The sequence below is a fragment of the Argopecten irradians genome, chromosome 1 (genome assembly GCF_041381155.1).
Source record: "Argopecten irradians isolate NY chromosome 1, Ai_NY, whole genome shotgun sequence".
Taxonomy (NCBI): Eukaryota; Metazoa; Mollusca; class Bivalvia; order Pectinida; family Pectinidae; genus Argopecten; species Argopecten irradians.
In genome coordinates, this window is record NC_091134.1 from 7,745,214 (window position 1) to 7,765,254 (window position 20,041).

General features: G+C 38.6%; 3 pseudogenes; all 3 read right to left on the reverse strand.

Annotated features, from left to right (window-relative positions):
- Positions 1-7,349: 7,349 nt before the first annotated feature.
- LOC138309170 (uncharacterized) lies at positions 7,350-8,069 on the reverse strand (annotated as a pseudogene).
- A 3,289-nt stretch (positions 8,070-11,358) lies between these two features.
- Positions 11,359-12,078, reverse strand: LOC138309182 (uncharacterized; annotated as a pseudogene).
- A 3,294-nt stretch (positions 12,079-15,372) lies between these two features.
- On the reverse strand, positions 15,373-16,092 carry LOC138309193 (uncharacterized; annotated as a pseudogene).
- Positions 16,093-20,041: the final 3,949 nt, after the last annotated feature.

Genomic DNA, 20,041 nt, shown 5'->3' on the forward strand with positions numbered 1-20,041 from the left:
TATAATTGATAAACTAGAAAATTCAACGAGAATTGACATGCCAATTACTGAGCTCCATGATTACTTTAGAAATTTAAATTTGAATCCTAATAATACTGAAGACGATTTTGAAATTCCAGTCTGGACTGACATACCTTTATATGACAATATACTGAACGGTCCAATTATTAGCGAAGAAATAGTAGAGGCTGTTAAAAAATTAGATAATAATAAAGCGTGCGGAATTGATGATATATTTAATGAATACATTAAAAGTACAATTAATGAAATGTTGTCCACATACCATAAACTTTTTAATATTGTATTGGACACAGGTATAATACCAGACAGTTGGAGCACTGGCATAATTAAGCCAATTTTTAAGAACAAAGGTGATCGTAAAGAATTAGATAATTACAGAGCTATAACGCTAGTCTCATGCTTGGGTAAAGTTTTTACGTCAATAATAAATTCAAGACTTCAAACACTGTCATATGAAATTAATCTTATTAGTTGCGCTCAGGCGGGCTTTAGAAAAGGACACTCGACCATAGATAATATTTTCATTTTACATGCTCTGACATCTTTGTATCTGGCTTCAGGTAAAAAGCTCTATTGTGCCTTTATTGATTTTAGGAAGGCCTTCGACTCGGTCTGGCGTATAGGTTTATGAAAAATATTTATAAAAAAGTAACATAACTGGGAAGATATTTAATGTTTTATATGGTATGTATTCAAGCACTAGATCTTGTGTGAAAAATGGTAATGAAATGTCACAAATGTTCACCTCCAACATCGGTTTGAAACAAGGGGAAAATTGCTCTCCGTTTTTGTTTGCTCTGTATTTGAACGACTTAGAAACGTTTTTTATTGAAAAAAATGTTGATTGTTTGTCTAAAATTTATGAACTGTGTCGCGACAATATTGAAATGTATGTTAAGCTGTTTATTATTATTATTATTTTTTGTGGAAATTTTTTTGTTTTATTGGCCAGACTATTCTATCATAGAAACTGCCAGGGTTGGGGCCCTGGGGTCAGCCTCCTTACAAACAAATGTCCCCACACACGAGGGCTCTCAATCATCACACACACATTCATTCCCACCGAAACACATTAACAACTCTCAACCCTTTCATTCTCAAGTACATAACTTACATATTCAACATCAACAAAACATTTATCCTGGCTCTCACTCAATCTGTTTCACACTATCTTTCTTTCATACATGTATGTTTACACAAACCAAAAAACATAGAGAGTAGATAAACAAAAAATAGGAATAAGTATGAAAATAACTGAATGATAAATTCATGAAAATAAATAGTTAATAAATAAATAAAATAAGTAAATTTATAAATGAAAAACAAATAAATAAATAAATAAGTAGTTATAATAATAATAATAAATAAAAAAAAAATAAACAAATAATAACAATAATTGGCATGGTTGATATAATTATATATAAATTAATTATAATTGGATTGATTGTAGATGGTTCAGACCCTCTCTGGTACAGATAACATGCATATATATATATATTATAACAGAAGAAAAAAAATTACGTTTGCGCCGATTATGTGCACTGTATCTTGTATATATCACAAGTATAACATAATATAAATGACTGTTTATTACAGATGTATATCAGTTCTTAGACATAAATACAGATTCATATAATTCCACTAATATTGAAGAAGGTTAAAAATTATTCAGATATCATCAAAACATAGTCATTTTAGCATACATAACAGGCGCACAGTGTTATTCATGTATTACTTTTAATTTACAAACATAAGAGGAAAGCACTCTGACATGGATATTTCATAAACTAGCTATATATATAGGTACTTAAATTAAAGCAAATGGCCCCCATTTTTCCAGAAAAACTTGCTCAGTCCGTTGCTTTTTTGAAATGTACTTTTCTAATTTGATGACTTCTGTGAAGGACAATTTACATAACTGAAAGAGAGAAAGTAGGTTTTTACATTTGCGTGTATAAATATGGTATTTTATCAGTAACAAAAAGTGGTTTAGTCTGTTTTTAAAATTAGCATTTCCAAATATGACATCAGATTCACTTAAAATTAAAAAATGTTCAACTTCATCATTTTCACAGTACCATGCATTAAATTCCTGTATAAGTTCATTAGAGAAATAGCAGTTGAAGAGGATGTGTTCCAATGATTCTTCTTCTCTACTACAGAATGAACATAGATTATCGTCTTCCAACTTTATTTTAAAAAGAAATGATTTTGTTGGTAGTATTCTATGGTGAATCTTATACTGGAAAGCTTGTAACTTTGTTTCTTGTGTGTATTGAAATACAGATTTATATGTATCCACGTTGAAGGCATCCCTTAAATTTAATTTAATTCTCCACTTTTCTTGACTCTTCATTGGTTTTATAAATATAAGTTTTACAAGTTTTTCATAAATAAATTTCAAATTGACATTGAACTTTAATTTATGTATAGTGCTTTTACTAGTTCTATGAGGTTCTACATTTTCACCTTGTGTAACCCTTCTTACATATTCATCCTTCCATACTGGATTAATTTTATTGATAAGTGCATAAAACTGTAAAAACCCTAATCCTGGAATATCGTGTACATCCTGCAAGTTTTTTAAAATACCATTTTCAAAAAGATCTACAACCTTATTAAGACCGAAATGCTTCCATCCAATACCCTGGCGAATTTCATTATAAGGAAGAAAATTTAAAACATCCTCATTAAGATATTCTTCTAAAGTTTCTGAACTATCCTGGACCTCAGATAATGCAAAAATAACATCTTGCCAGAACTTATTTTTTATATGTTTTCCTACCATTTTCAATGTGTCTGCATTTAACTGGACAGCAATATTTGGATCTAAAGGAAAAATATTTGGCACTAATGATTTCCAGGGTGCATCCGTATTGTCCAGTAATCTGTTCAACCATTTTAATTTCAAAGCCCTCCATCCTCTTTTAAACCAACCAATGTGTCTCTTTTTACTTTTTCAACTTTATAATTCCAGATGAATTTGTAAAATATACTATTAAGCTTATTAATAGTGTTAGCAGATGGATTTGGAAGAGAACTAAATAAATGAACATATTTTGGAATAATAATAGATTTTATCACTATATTCTACCAATTAATGAGAGATCTCTTTTTGACCAAAATTTAAGATTCCATTCAGTGTCTCTTAATTTGCCTGTGTAATTAAGTCTTTCCATGTCATCCAAATTTAATGAGAATGTGATTCCTAATAATTTAAAGTTTTGTGTGGACCAAGACAAATTCAAATCTTGGCTTCATCGTATTTATTTTTAACCCTGATAATATTGAGAATAACTTTAGTATTTCAACAGTGGCATATAAAGATTGGCTGGAACCATCTAATAACGTATAAGCGTCATCCGCGTACTGGCCAAAAGGAACGTTTTATTCAAAATTTTCAGTGGTTTTACATCTGGGTTTGCTTTAAGAGATAAAGAAAGAATTTCAACACCTATAATAAAAATATAAGGAGAGTGGATCACCTTGACGACAACCACGATGAAGACTGAAAAATTCTGACATAAATCCATTATTTATAACACAACTCTTTGAATTATTATATAAAACTTTAAACCATCTTCTAATTGAATCCCCAAAATTAAAGCTTTCCATGGCTTTATCTATGAAATCCCACTGTATAGAGTCAAACGCTTTCTCAAAATCGATCATGTATAATAAACCTGGTTTTTTTTCTTCTAATAGGTGCATGATATCATAAAGCTGTTTGTGTATTGCTAATTATATGAGGTAATATTGGCTTCATTCTATTTGCAATGGCTGCTGCTGCTATTTTGTAGTCTATGTTTAATAATGATATGGGTCTCCAATTTTTAATATACCTTCTATCCGTTCCCTCTTTTGGCAAACAAGTAATAATACCTTGACATTGAAAGCCTGAGAGTTTTCCATTTTCATATGCATAATTAACAGATTTACAAAGCAGTGTTCCTAAGTCCTTTCAAATTTTTTTTTATAAAATTCTGCCCCAAAACCATCCGACCCAGGACTTTTCCCATTTTTCATATTTTTCAAAGATAGAGATAATTCCCTTAGATTCAAAAAACCCTCACAACTTTCTTTTTCTTCTTCACTTAGTTTCACTGCATGATTAAAAAATTCTGAGTTCTCAATGCCGTGTGTCTCCCTATTATTTAATTGATACAAATTATTAAAAAAGTTAGCTTCTTCTTTTAGAATTTCACCCATATCTTCAAGCAAATCTCCAGATTCTGATATCAATTCACAAATTGTTTTATTTCCATAATTTCTTTTCTCTAGATTACAAAAGTAGTTGGAATTTTTTTCACCGTCTTCATAGCACGTGGCTTTAGATCTGAACATGACACCTTTTATTTTATCTCTGCGTATGTTTTCTAGTAATTGCTTTTTATTCTCCAAATCAGATAAGATATCTCTTGATGGTCTTTGGTTAACTTCTAATTCTAGTTCTGCAATATCACTCTCTAAACTTTTCTCTTGCCTCTTCATTTCACGTGTTTTATTTCCAGAATAAAGGATAGTCAAAGACCTGATTTTCATCTTCAGTATTTCAAAAAGTAATTGCGAGTTTATTCGAAATGTTGCATTTTCCAAATCCTGTTTATCCCCACTCGTAATATATTCATCTAACGTTTCATTAATACATTTCTTAACTAAATCAACATATTCTGTGTCACCTAACAATTTAACATTATGTTTCCAGTAGCCCTTCCCTCTCTGACTATTATCAAGATTGATATCTAACAAAATGCATGAATGGTCTGTTCGATAGCCTAGAAGAATTGATGATGATTTGGTCTTAGTAAATAGGTCATTTGTTACCAAAAGATAGTCTAACCTGCTTTGTCTGATAGGGTTTTTTTTTGTCGCCATGTAAAGGTTCTTTGTTCTGGGTTAAAATTTCTCCATGGTTCTACAAGATCGAAAGTTTCTATAAGATTTTTTATACTTTCTTGACACTTTGGATTATTGTTTCTAATTATATTACATGTATCAATATTTCTATCCTGAACGGTATTCCAGTCACCTCAAATAATCTTTGACAAACCTTCCCAACCCATTAGAGTGTTGTGTTTATATTTGCAAAAAATTCTGGCGTGTCTTTGTTAGGACCATAAATACAAGTCAAAATAAATCTGTTGTTGTTGACTGTAATATCAAGTATTATAAACCTTCCATCATTATCTAACCTACTTCCGTGTATTGTATACTCAAAATTATTCCTGAAAAGTATGGCGACACCTGCAGACCTAGAATTAAAACTATTAAAAATACACTGATATCCCCATTCTCTTTCCCAAATCTGTTCTACTGTGTTTGTGCAATGTGTCTCTTGGAGACAAACAATATCTGCCCGTTTTTGTTTACACCAATGGAACACATCCCTTCTCTTATGTTTGTTAGAGTACAGTCCCCTTACATTCATAGAAAGAATTTTTAAATTACCCATAATCAAAAGTATTGCTGTCAGTATAGTCATACCAGTGAGAAGTACCTGAACCATCTGCAATCCATCCACACTCTGTATCTTTATGTTTCACAAATGCAACCATAGTTAAAAGCAATTTCTGAGTAAACAAGGCTGTCCCGCTCTAACATTACTTCATATAATCTCATTCGCTCAGACGCTTGCTTATATTCAGATTTTTAGATGCAATGTACACAAGTGTTTGATTGACCAAGACTGTCCCTATTGGTACACTCGGAGCTCCTCGGATGTAACAGGACCGAGACCACAATTAACTCTGCTATATGTTTCATTGTAACGTTAAAATTCATAATAAATTCCCAAAATTTCGTTGACAAGTTTCCATCTAACCTGGTCAAGGTCAATATCCGAGGAACAAATTCTGAAAGTTTCAACCTAGCATGACCGGCATTTTCTCAAGATATCTGTCATCAAGTGTCACCATGTGCCAATTATATACATCCGGGTCATGGGTTGGGGTCAAAACAGGACTTTTTACACAGGATCCTGGAGCAATAAAAACATAAGAAAATTCAGTATTTTACACTATAACAGTTAATTTGACATATACACTACACATCTACATTAAATTTGTTGGCAAATACCAAGTTCACAGGGGCATGCTGCATGTTTTCATAAAATACATACATTTCTGAAGGGACTTCATTTGTGGGTACTGAAACCGGAAGTATGTATTTTTTGAAAAATATAAAATAGGTATTTTCATAAACTAGAAGCTATTTGCAACAACTCTGTGAAAACAGAATTACTCGAAGACAAATAGAACATGAGTTAGAGAGACTTTAATTACCCCACCCCCTTACACTGAGAATCCTTGCCCAATTTTACACACATTTACATTACATATTTCACTTAACATGTGTTAGGAAAAATGAAACAGATTTTTCAATAATTGACATATTTCAGTTCTGTAAACTGAAATCGAATCTGCAATAATTTCTGCATATAATGTTTACAAACTGGTTTTTCATATTAAGTTTTAACTTTAATTTAAAGCAAATTTAAATCAATTTTTTGAAAAATTTCCCAAAGTTTTTAATTTAAATGAAGCACTAATAATTCTCAGATGAGACAAGAAATTATCTATAGACAACAGTAAAGACTTCCATTGACCAATCACAGCAAATGACCACCCATGGCCTCACTAACAGACACTTGTATACAGACAGCACTTAACCCTATGTGCCAAAGGCAGGGGGGTGCCCTGTAGGGCTTTTATCTTAAATGACAAGGCTCTCACAGCTTCTGAAACACAACTGATGATTGTTCTGATACAGACAATGATTGTGTATATCACAATATTTACACATCACCTAAATTCATTGTCCTGAGAACTTCTGACCAGTACAGACTGACCATTGCTACTTGCAACAGTAAAAGCCAACATAAAAGGAGAAAGATTGAGAAGACAAACTTATTTCAAGCCTGGTAATGTACCAACAAATAAGGGACAGACATCAGGGAAAGAATTCAACACACCTGTACCAAGGGAAACGACACCAGTGCTTACCAGAAGACTGACTACCAAGGAAATGGAGCTGGTAACCAAGCCTAGTTCAGACGGCCTATCCCTGGTATCTGCTGACTCTGAAGACCGACCCTGTCCAACAAGGATCCTGCGTCCTGCATGCAGTCCGCCAAAAGAGCCAGACTCAGAAATTCCTGAAATAGAAGGAAACCGAATTGTAGATGTTGTGCTAATGGTGGAGATGTGGAACAATGTGATAAGCCTCCATGCCTCACAGACAGACCAGAATTGCCAAGTACCAGACTTTAAACTGGACACTGAGCGTAGGAGGGCCCTGGGATGGAGCTGTGCTGTAAAATGTGAGACGTGTCAATGCAGGTCACCACTGTACAAGCTGTACAGGGAAGCGGACTCGAACAAGCGCGGACCAAAGCCAGCCTTAATCAACAAGTACCTGCCCTCAGCTTTGTGTGGCCAGGCTGTCAGCACCAAAGGAGCCCGACTGATTTTAGGGCACCTGAATATACCAGCAGGGGCCAAGAGTGGAATGCAGCGCCAAGCAAACCAAGTGTCCAGAGATATTACAGCCTTGAATAAAAAAGACATGTCAGAGAAGACCAAACTGGTGGTAGAAGCCAACACCCTGAGAGGAGATGAGTCACCGAGCACCATTGGACTAGCAGTAGATGGCCGATACAACAGCACAACATTTGGCAGTGCTAAGAAGCCCGGACTGAATGCCTCTCAGGGAATCAGCCTCGGTATCGAGACATGTACACCAAAAAAGTACATACTGGGCCGTGCTCTGCACAACAAACTGTGCTGGACAGGTGCTTGGCTGAGAGGGAAAGGCTATGACGTCAAGTGTCCTGGTGGTCACCCTGACTGTACAGCCAACATCGAACGACATGACGGCCTTTCCGAGTATGCCATGGGAAAGGACATCGGAGACCAGCTTACCAGTCAGGGTGTGCTGATAAGATATGCTACGACGGATGGGGACGGAACGGGAGCCAAAGGCCTGGAGGAAGCCATGAAAGCCTTGCATCCAATGTGGAAAGTGAAGAGACTGGCTGACCCAACACACGTTGGCAGAGCACAGTTCCGGAAATGCAACAGTGCTAAGTTCAGCGAGTCCATGTTTCAAGGCCGTACCAGACAGATGAGAGCACATGTGCAGAAGATATTTTCACAAGACTTGAAAGCCAGAAGTAGTTTGGTTTTCAAATCATTGATGAAAACACACAAGGGAGACATATACACTATCACAAGCCTGTTACCCTCCGTGCTAGATGCCACTGTTTCGTGCTATGCTGGTGACTGTGCTAAATGCAAACAACATTCTGTAGTGTGCTCTAGAGATGACGGCGACAACTGGTGGCTACGTTCAATGTTCCTGAGTTCGAACCAGATACATCACCTTCAGATGACACCAGAAGACCAGAGTTTACTATTAGAGCTCCTCAAAATGAGACTCAGCACAGAAGCTGTCACATCAATGAGGCTAAACACATCTACCCAGAAGAATGAAGGCTGTCACCGGAGCATAAATGTGGCTCTACCAAAGCACCAGAACTTCGGGAGAAATGCAGAGGGAAGATTGGATAACACAATATTAACACTTAACAACACCGCAAGCATAGCCATACAGCAGAAAGTTCAATATTTTGGTGGTACTCTGTATGGGGAGGTCAAGCACAAGCTCAATCAACTCAGCACAGAGGAAATCTATCAACGGGAATACCAATACAAACCAACGGTCCGAAAGAGAAGTCTGGCATCAGTAGCTGAACAGTATAAGGAACGTGCAAAAAAGTCCAAGTCTGCTCGGAAGTCCGACTACAGGAAAGGCCAGCTGGATCCCACCATTCACCAATGCAGGGGAGACAATCAACCTCAGGATCACCAATACTGAGAAGGAGTGACAAAGAGAATTTATTAGAGACATTTTGGTTACAATAACATCTGAATTCTGAATTAACCAAAATATGTAACAAAAAATGTTACATATATATGACTACCTAAAGAGGGAACCTCCACGTGGTGGTAGTCGGACAATGTTGTGTCCTTGACACAATAGCTAATACCCTAATATGACAAATAAATAAATTAACAATCAAATTTTCAAATCAAGCATACATTCCCTAAACCCCAAATGACCAGAACATACACCTGAATTTAAACAATGCAGTCTATTATTGTTAATATAATGTGGTTTAACACTAAAATGGTCAGTGTTCACACATAAACTATTATGACACAGGTGTGAGCAATCAGCATCACTTTTCAAATTCAAATCTTTAAGAAACACAATAACTGCAAGCCTATGTGCATGCTTCTTCTTCCATTTCAAATCTACTGGGTCCTTAAATGAAATTAAGCCATATTTCGTGTTTTTTGTTAATGATCCTGTCCAAATCCTGCAGAGTCCATTTTCCTGGCTTATAGTTGAATTTTCAAACACTTTGTCCTGATACAATTTGAAAAAATCCTCCATTTTAACTTTTAAATTATGGTGTAGGAATACATGAAATTACAATATATGCTAATTAGATCCTAAATATAGCTGTCATTTGACATGAATCAAATAAAATAAAAACATTTTAAAATTTTAATTTTAATTTTAATTTTAAGTTAAATTTGTAATCATTTCTTAACAGAACTTTAACAGCTAGTAGGTCATATCTATTTGTACAAGTCTGCCAATTGTCAAGACATTTGGTTAAAAAATGTGGATCTGAGACAGAAAAATGTGAATTCTGAAGCTTTTCATTAAGGACCGAGACCACAATTAACTCTGCTATATGTTTCATTGTAACGTTAAAATTCATAATAAATTCCCAAAATTTCGTTGACAAGTTTCCATCTAACCTGGTCAAGGTCAATATCCGAGGAACAAATTCTGAAAGTTTCAACCTAACATGACCGGCATTTTCTCAAGATATCTGTCATCAAGTGTCACCATGTGCCAATTATATACATCCGGGTCATGGGTTGGGGTCAAAACAGGACTTTTTACACAGGATCCTGGAGCAATAAAAACATAAGAAAATTCAGTATTTTACACTATAACAGTTAATTTGACATATACACTACACATCTACATTAAATTTGTTGGCAAATACCAAGTTCACAGGGGCATGCTGCATGTTTTCATAAAATACATACATTTCTGAAGGGACTTCATTTGTGGGTACTGAAACCGGAAGTATGTATTTTTTGAAAAATATAAAATAGGTATTTTCATAAACTAGAAGCTATTTGCAACAACTCTGTGAAAACAGAATTACTCGAAGACAAATAGAACATGAGTTAGAGAGACTTTAATTACCCCACCCCCTTACACTGAGAATCCTTGCCCAATTTTACACACATTTACATTACATATTTCACTTAACATGTGTTAGGAAAAATGAAACAGATTTTTCAATAATTGACATATTTCAGTTCTGTAAACTGAAATCGAATCTGCAATAATTTCTGCATATAATGTTTACAAACTGGTTTTTCATATTAAGTTTTAACTTTAATTTAAAGCAAATTTAAATCAATTTTTTGAAAAATTTCCCAAAGTTTTTAATTTAAATGAAGCACTAATAATTCTCAGATGAGACAAGAAATTATCTATAGACAACAGTAAAGACTTCCATTGACCAATCACAGCAAATGACCACCCATGGCCTCACTAACAGACACTTGTATACAGACAGCACTTAACCCTATGTGCCAAAGGCAGGGGGGTGCCCTGTAGGGCTTTTATCTTAAATGACAAGGCTCTCACAGCTTCTGAAACACAACTGATGATTGTTCTGATACAGACAATGATTGTGTATATCACAATATTTACACATCACCTAAATTCATTGTCCTGAGAACTTCTGACCAGTACAGACTGACCATTGCTACTTGCAACAGTAAAAGCCAACATAAAAGGAGAAAGATTGAGAAGACAAACTTATTTCAAGCCTGGTAATGTACCAACAAATAAGGGACAGACATCAGGGAAAGAATTCAACACACCTGTACCAAGGGAAACGACACCAGTGCTTACCAGAAGACTGACTACCAAGGAAATGGAGCTGGTAACCAAGCCTAGTTCAGACGGCCTATCCCTGGTATCTGCTGACTCTGAAGACCGACCCTGTCCAACAAGGATCCTGCGTCCTGCATGCAGTCCGCCAAAAGAGCCAGACTCAGAAATTCCTGAAATAGAAGGAAACCGAATTGTAGATGTTGTGCTAATGGTGGAGATGTGGAACAATGTGATAAGCCTCCATGCCTCACAGACAGACCAGAATTGCCAAGTACCAGACTTTAAACTGGACACTGAGCGTAGGAGGGCCCTGGGATGGAGCTGTGCTGTAAAATGTGAGACGTGTCAATGCAGGTCACCACTGTACAAGCTGTACAGGGAAGCGGACTCGAACAAGCGCGGACCAAAGCCAGCCTTAATCAACAAGTACCTGCCCTCAGCTTTGTGTGGCCAGGCTGTCAGCACCAAAGGAGCCCGACTGATTTTAGGGCACCTGAATATACCAGCAGGGGCCAAGAGTGGAATGCAGCGCCAAGCAAACCAAGTGTCCAGAGATATTACAGCCTTGAATAAAAAAGACATGTCAGAGAAGACCAAACTGGTGGTAGAAGCCAACACCCTGAGAGGAGATGAGTCACCGAGCACCATTGGACTAGCAGTAGATGGCCGATACAACAGCACAACATTTGGCAGTGCTAAGAAGCCCGGACTGAATGCCTCTCAGGGAATCAGCCTCGGTATCGAGACATGTACACCAAAAAAGTACATACTGGGCCGTGCTCTGCACAACAAACTGTGCTGGACAGGTGCTTGGCTGAGAGGGAAAGGCTATGACGTCAAGTGTCCTGGTGGTCACCCTGACTGTACAGCCAACATCGAACGACATGACGGCCTTTCCGAGTATGCCATGGGAAAGGACATCGGAGACCAGCTTACCAGTCAGGGTGTGCTGATAAGATATGCTACGACGGATGGGGACGGAACGGGAGCCAAAGGCCTGGAGGAAGCCATGAAAGCCTTGCATCCAATGTGGAAAGTGAAGAGACTGGCTGACCCAACACACGTTGGCAGAGCACAGTTCCGGAAATGCAACAGTGCTAAGTTCAGCGAGTCCATGTTTCAAGGCCGTACCAGACAGATGAGAGCACATGTGCAGAAGATATTTTCACAAGACTTGAAAGCCAGAAGTAGTTTGGTTTTCAAATCATTGATGAAAACACACAAGGGAGACATATACACTATCACAAGCCTGTTACCCTCCGTGCTAGATGCCACTGTTTCGTGCTATGCTGGTGACTGTGCTAAATGCAAACAACATTCTGTAGTGTGCTCTAGAGATGACGGCGACAACTGGTGGCTACGTTCAATGTTCCTGAGTTCGAACCAGATACATCACCTTCAGATGACACCAGAAGACCAGAGTTTACTATTAGAGCTCCTCAAAATGAGACTCAGCACAGAAGCTGTCACATCAATGAGGCTAAACACATCTACCCAGAAGAATGAAGGCTGTCACCGGAGCATAAATGTGGCTCTACCAAAGCACCAGAACTTCGGGAGAAATGCAGAGGGAAGATTGGATAACACAATATTAACACTTAACAACACCGCAAGCATAGCCATACAGCAGAAAGTTCAATATTTTGGTGGTACTCTGTATGGGGAGGTCAAGCACAAGCTCAATCAACTCAGCACAGAGGAAAATCTATCAACGGGAATACCAATACAAACCAACGGTCCGAAAGAGAAGTCTGGCATCAGTAGCTGAACAGTATAAGGAACGTGCAAAAAAGTCCAAGTCTGCTCGGAAGTCCGACTACAGGAAAGGCCAGCTGGATCCCACCATTCACCAATGCAGGGGAGACAATCAACCTCAGGATCACCAATACTGAGAAGGAGTGACAAAGAGAATTTATTAGAGACATTTTGGTTACAATAACATCTGAATTCTGAATTAACCAAAATATGTAACAAAAAATGTTACATATATATGACTACCTAAAGAGGGAACCTCCACGTGGTGGTAGTCGGACAATGTTGTGTCCTTGACACAATAGCTAATACCCTAATATGACAAATAAATAAATTAACAATCAAATTTTCAAATCAAGCATACATTCCCTAAACCCCAAATGACCAGAACATACACCTGAATTTAAACAATGCAGTCTATTATTGTTAATATAATGTGGTTTTAACACTAAAATGGTCAGTGTTCACACATAAACTATTATGACACAGGTGTGAGCAATCAGCATCACTTTTCAAATTCAAATCTTTAAGAAACACAATAACTGCAAGCCTATGTGCATGCTTCTTCTTCCATTTCAAATCTACTGGGTCCTTAAATGAAATTAAGCCATATTTCGTGTTTTTTGTTAATGATCCTGTCCAAATCCTGCAGAGTCCATTTTCCTGGCTTATAGTTGAATTTTCAAACACTTTGTCCTGATACAATTTGAAAAAATCCTCCATTTTAACTTTTAAATTATGGTGTAGGAAATACATGAAATTACAATATATGCTAATTAGATCCTAAATATAGCTGTCATTTGACATGAATCAAATAAAATAAAAACATTTTAAAATTTTAATTTTAATTTTAATTTTAAGTTAAATTTGTAATCATTTCTTAACAGAACTTTAACAGCTAGTAGGTCATATCTATTTGTACAAGTCTGCCAATTGTCAAGACATTTGGTTAAAAAATGTGGATCTGAGACAGAAAAATGTGAATTCTGAAGCTTTTCATTAAGGACCGAGACCACAATTAACTCTGCTATATGTTTCATTGTAACGTTAAAATTCATAATAAATTCCCAAAATTTCGTTGACAAGTTTCCATCTAACCTGGTCAAGGTCAATATCCGAGGAACAAATTCTGAAAGTTTCAACCTAACATGACCGGCATTTTCTCAAGATATCTGTCATCAAGTGTCACCATGTGCCAATTATATACATCCGGGTCATGGGTTGGGGTCAAAACAGGACTTTTTACACAGGATCCTGGAGCAATAAAAACATAAGAAAATTCAGTATTTTACACTATAACAGTTAATTTGACATATACACTACACATCTACATTAAATTTGTTGGCAAATACCAAGTTCACAGGGGCATGCTGCATGTTTTCATAAAATACATACATTTCTGAAGGGACTTCATTTGTGGGTACTGAAACCGGAAGTATGTATTTTTTTGAAAAATATAAAATAGGTATTTTTCATAAACTAGAAGCTATTTGCAACAACTCTGTGAAAACAGAATTACTCGAAGACAAATAGAACATGAGTTAGAGAGACTTTAATTACCCCACCCCCTTACACTGAGAATCCTTGCCCAATTTTACACACATTTACATTACATATTTCACTTAACATGTGTTAGGAAAAATGAAACAGATTTTTCAATAATTGACATATTTCAGTTCTGTAAACTGAAATCGAATCTGCAATAATTTCTGCATATAATGTTTACAAACTGGTTTTTCATATTAAGTTTTAACTTTAATTTAAAGCAAATTTAAATCAATTTTTTGAAAAATTTCCCAAAGTTTTTAATTTAAATGAAGCACTAATAATTCTCAGATGAGACAAGAAATTATCTATAGACAACAGTAAAGACTTCCATTGACCAATCACAGCAAATGACCACCCATGGCCTCACTAACAGACACTTGTATACAGACAGCACTTAACCCTATGTGCCAAAGGCAGGGGGGTGCCCTGTAGGGCTTTTATCTTAAATGACAAGGCTCTCACAGCTTCTGAAACACAACTGATGATTGTTCTGATACAGACAATGATTGTGTATATCACAATATTTACACATCACCTAAATTCATTGTCCTGAGAACTTCTGACCAGTACAGACTGACCATTGCTACTTGCAACAGTAAAAGCCAACATAAAAGGAGAAAGATTGAGAAGACAAACTTATTTCAAGCCTGGTAATGTACCAACAAATAAGGGACAGACATCAGGGAAAGAATTCAACACACCTGTACCAAGGGAAACGACACCAGTGCTTACCAGAAGACTGACTACCAAGGAAATGGAGCTGGTAACCAAGCCTAGTTCAGACGGCCTATCCCTGGTATCTGCTGACTCTGAAGACCGACCCTGTCCAACAAGGATCCTGCGTCCTGCATGCAGTCCGCCAAAAGAGCCAGACTCAGAAATTCCTGAAATAGAAGGAAACCGAATTGTAGATGTTGTGCTAATGGTGGAGATGTGGAACAATGTGATAAGCCTCCATGCCTCACAGACAGACCAGAATTGCCAAGTACCAGACTTTAAACTGGACACTGAGCGTAGGAGGGCCCTGGGATGGAGCTGTGCTGTAAAATGTGAGACGTGTCAATGCAGGTCACCACTGTACAAGCTGTACAGGGAAGCGGACTCGAACAAGCGCGGACCAAAGCCAGCCTTAATCAACAAGTACCTGCCCTCAGCTTTGTGTGGCCAGGCTGTCAGCACCAAAGGAGCCCGACTGATTTTAGGGCACCTGAATATACCAGCAGGGGCCAAGAGTGGAATGCAGCGCCAAGCAAACCAAGTGTCCAGAGATATTACAGCCTTGAATAAAAAAGACATGTCAGAGAAGACCAAACTGGTGGTAGAAGCCAACACCCTGAGAGGAGATGAGTCACCGAGCACCATTGGACTAGCAGTAGATGGCCGATACAACAGCACAACATTTGGCAGTGCTAAGAAGCCCGGACTGAATGCCTCTCAGGGAATCAGCCTCGGTATCGAGACATGTACACCAAAAAAGTACATACTGGGCCGTGCTCTGCACAACAAACTGTGCTGGACAGGTGCTTGGCTGAGAGGGAAAGGCTATGACGTCAAGTGTCCTGGTGGTCACCCTGACTGTACAGCCAACATCGAACGACATGACGGCCTTTCCGAGTATGCCATGGGAAAGGACATCGGAGACCAGCTTACCAGTCAGGGTGTGCTGATAAGATATGCTACGACGGATGGGGACGGAACGGGAGCCAAAGGCCTGGAGGAAGCCATGAAAGCCTTGCATCCAATGTGGAAAGTGAAGAGACTGGCTGACCCAACACACGTTGGCAGAGCACAGTTCCGGAAATGCAACAGTGCTAAGTTCAGCGAGTCCATGTTTCAAGGCCGTACCAGACAGATGAGAGCACATGTGCAGAAGATATTTTCACAAGACTTGAAAGCCAGAAGTAGTTTGGTTTTCAAATCATTGATGAAAACACACAAGGGAGACATATACACTATCACAAGCCTGTTACCCTCCGTGCTAGATGCCACTGTTTCGTGCTATGCTGGTGACTGTGCTAAATGCAAACAACATTCTGTAGTGTGCTCTAGAGATGACGGCGACAACTGGTGGCTACGTTCAATGTTCCTGAGTTCGAACCAGATACATCACCTTCAGATGACACCAGAAGACCAGAGTTTACTATTAGAGCTCCTCAAAATGAGACTCAGCACAGAAGCTGTCACATCAATGAGGCTAAACACATCTACCCAGAAGAATGAAGGCTGTCACCGGAGCATAAATGTGGCTCTACCAAAGCACCAGAACTTCGGGAGAAATGCAGAGGGAAGATTGGATAACACAATATTAACACTTAACAACACCGCAAGCATAGCCATACAGCAGAAAGTTCAATATTTTGGTGGTACTCTGTATGGGGAGGTCAAGCACAAGCTCAATCAACTCAGCACAGAGGAAATCTATCAACGGGAATACCAATACAAACCAACGGTCCGAAAGAGAAGTCTGGCATCAGTAGCTGAACAGTATAAGGAACGTGCAAAAAAGTCCAAGTCTGCTCGGAAGTCCGACTACAGGAAAGGCCAGCTGGATCCCACCATTCACCAATGCAGGGGAGACAATCAACCTCAGGATCACCAATACTGAGAAGGAGTGACAAAGAGAATTTATTAGAGACATTTTTGGTTACAATAACATCTGAATTCTGAATTAACCAAAATATGTAACAAAAAATGTTACATATATATGACTACCTAAAGAGGGAACCTCCACGTGGTGGTAGTCGGACAATGTTGTGTCCTTGACACAATAGCTAATACCCTAATATGACAAATAAATAAATTAACAATCAAATTTTCAAATCAAGCATACATTCCCTAAACCCCAAATGACCAGAACATACACCTGAATTTAAACAATGCAGTCTATTATTGTTAATATAATGTGGTTTAACACTAAAATGGTCAGTGTTCACACATAAACTATTATGACACAGGTGTGAGCAATCAGCATCACTTTTCAAATTCAAATCTTTAAGAAACACAATAACTGCAAGCCTATGTGCATGCTTCTTCTTCCATTTCAAATCTACTGGGTCCTTAAATGAAATTAAGCCATATTTCGTGTTTTTTGTTAATGATCCTGTCCAAATCCTGCAGAGTCCATTTTCCTGGCTTATAGTTGAATTTTCAAACACTTTGTCCTGATACAATTTGAAAAAATCCTCCATTTTAACTTTTAAATTATGGTGTAGGAATACATGAAATTACAATATATGCTAATTAGATCCTAAATATAGCTGTCATTTGACATGAATCAAATAAAATAAAAACATTTTAAAATTTTAATTTTAATTTTAATTTTAAGTTAAATTTGTAATCATTTCTTAACAGAACTTTAACAGCTAGTAGGTCATATCTATTTGTACAAGTCTGCCAATTGTCAAGACATTTGGTTAAAAAATGTGGATCTGAGACAGAAAAATGTGAATTCTGAAGCTTTTCATTAAGGACCGAGACCACAATTAACTCTGCTATATGTTTCATTGTAACGTTAAAATTCATAATAAATTCCCAAAATTTCGTTGACAAGTTTCCATCTAACCTGGTCAAGGTCAATATCCGAGGAACAAATTCTGAAAGTTTCAACCTAACATGACCGGCATTTTCTCAAGATATCTGTCATCAAGTGTCACCATGTGCCAATTATATACATCCGGGTCATGGGTTGGGGTCAAAACAGGACTTTTTACACAGGATCCTGGAGCAATAAAAACATAAGAAAATTCAGTATTTTACACTATAACAGTTAATTTGACATATACACTACACATCTACATTAAATTTGTTGGCAAATACCAAGTTCACAGGGGCATGCTGCATGTTTTCATAAAATACATACATTTCTGAAGGGACTTCATTTGTGGGTACTGAAACCGGAAGTATGTATTTTTTGAAAAATATAAAATAGGTATTTTCATAAACTAGAAGCTATTTGCAACAACTCTGTGAAAACAGAATTACTCGAAGACAAATAGAACATGAGTTAGAGAGACTTTAATTACCCCACCCCCTTACACTGAGAATCCTTGCCCAATTTTACACACATTTACATTACATATTTCACTTAACATGTGTTAGGAAAAATGAAACAGATTTTTCAATAATTGACATATTTCAGTTCTGTAAACTGAAATCGAATCTGCAATAATTTCTGCATATAATGTTTACAAACTGGTTTTTCATATTAAGTTTTAACTTTAATTTAAAGCAAATTTAAATCAATTTTTTGAAAAATTTCCCAAAGTTTTTAATTTAAATGAAGCACTAATAATTCTCAGATGAGACAAGAAATTATCTATAGACAACAGTAAAGACTTCCATTGACCAATCACAGCAAATGACCACCCATGGCCTCACTAACAGACACTTGTATACAGACAGCACTTAACCCTATGTGCCAAAGGCAGGGGGGTGCCCTGTAGGGCTTTTATCTTAAATGACAAGGCTCTCACAGCTTCTGAAACACAACTGATGATTGTTCTGATACAGACAATGATTGTGTATATCACAATATTTACACATCACCTAAATTCATTGTCCTGAGAACTTCTGACCAGTACAGACTGACCATTGCTACTTGCAACAGTAAAAGCCAACATAAAAGGAGAAAGATTGAGAAGACAAACTTATTTCAAGCCTGGTAATGTACCAACAAATAAGGGACAGACATCAGGGAAAGAATTCAAACACACCTGTACCAAGGGAAACGACACACCAGTGCTTACCAGAAGACTGACTACCAAGGAAATGGAGCTGGTAACCAAGCCTAGTTCAGACGGCCTATCCCTGGTATCTGCTGACTCTGAAGACCGACCCTGTCCAACAAGGATCCTGCGTCCTGCATGCAGTCCGCCAAAAGAGCCAGACTCAGAAATTCCTGAAATAGAAGGAAACCGAATTGTAGATGTTGTGCTAATGGTGGAGATGTGGAACAATGTGATAAGCCTCCATGCCTCACAGACAGACCAGAATTGCCAAGTACCAGGACTTTTAAACTGGACACTGAGCGTAGGAGGGCCCTGGGATGGAGCTGTGCTGTAAAATGTGAGACGTGTCAATGCAGGTCACCACTGTACAAGCTGTACAGGGAAGCGGACTCGAACAAGCGCGGACCAAAGCCAGCCTTAATCAACAAGTACCTGCCCTCAGCTTTGTGTGGCCAGGCTGTCCCCACCCACCCACCCCCCGCCCCGAACACCACCCGCCAGCCTCTCCTCGCGGCCCCTCCCGCCCCCCCTCGCTCCCCCCGGCGCCCGCCCACCACCCCCCCCCCATACCACCAACCGCCCGCCCCCCCGAACCCCCCCTTCGACGCCACCTCGCCCTCCCCCGCGACCACCTCCCCCCCCCCCTCCGCCATCGCCCCCCCCTCGCACTGCCCTCCGACCAAACCGCCCCAAGCCGACCCAAGCCTCCCCACCCCTCCCCCCCCTCGCCACCAACCCCCGGCCCCCCTCCCCCCCCTCGTCCCGGTCCGAACGCGCGTCCATCCCCACCCCCCCCCCCCCCCCCCGCTCCACCACCCACCCCTGCCCCACCCCCCGTGCCTCCCATCTCACACCCCCCGGTCCCGCACCCGCCCCCCCCCCCTCACCCCCCCCCTCGCCCCTTCCCCCACCCCCGCGGGGCCCAATCACACCACACCCGACCCCCCCCAGCACCACGCCCGCCCGCGGCCCCCCCGCCGCGCAGACACTGCACCCAACTC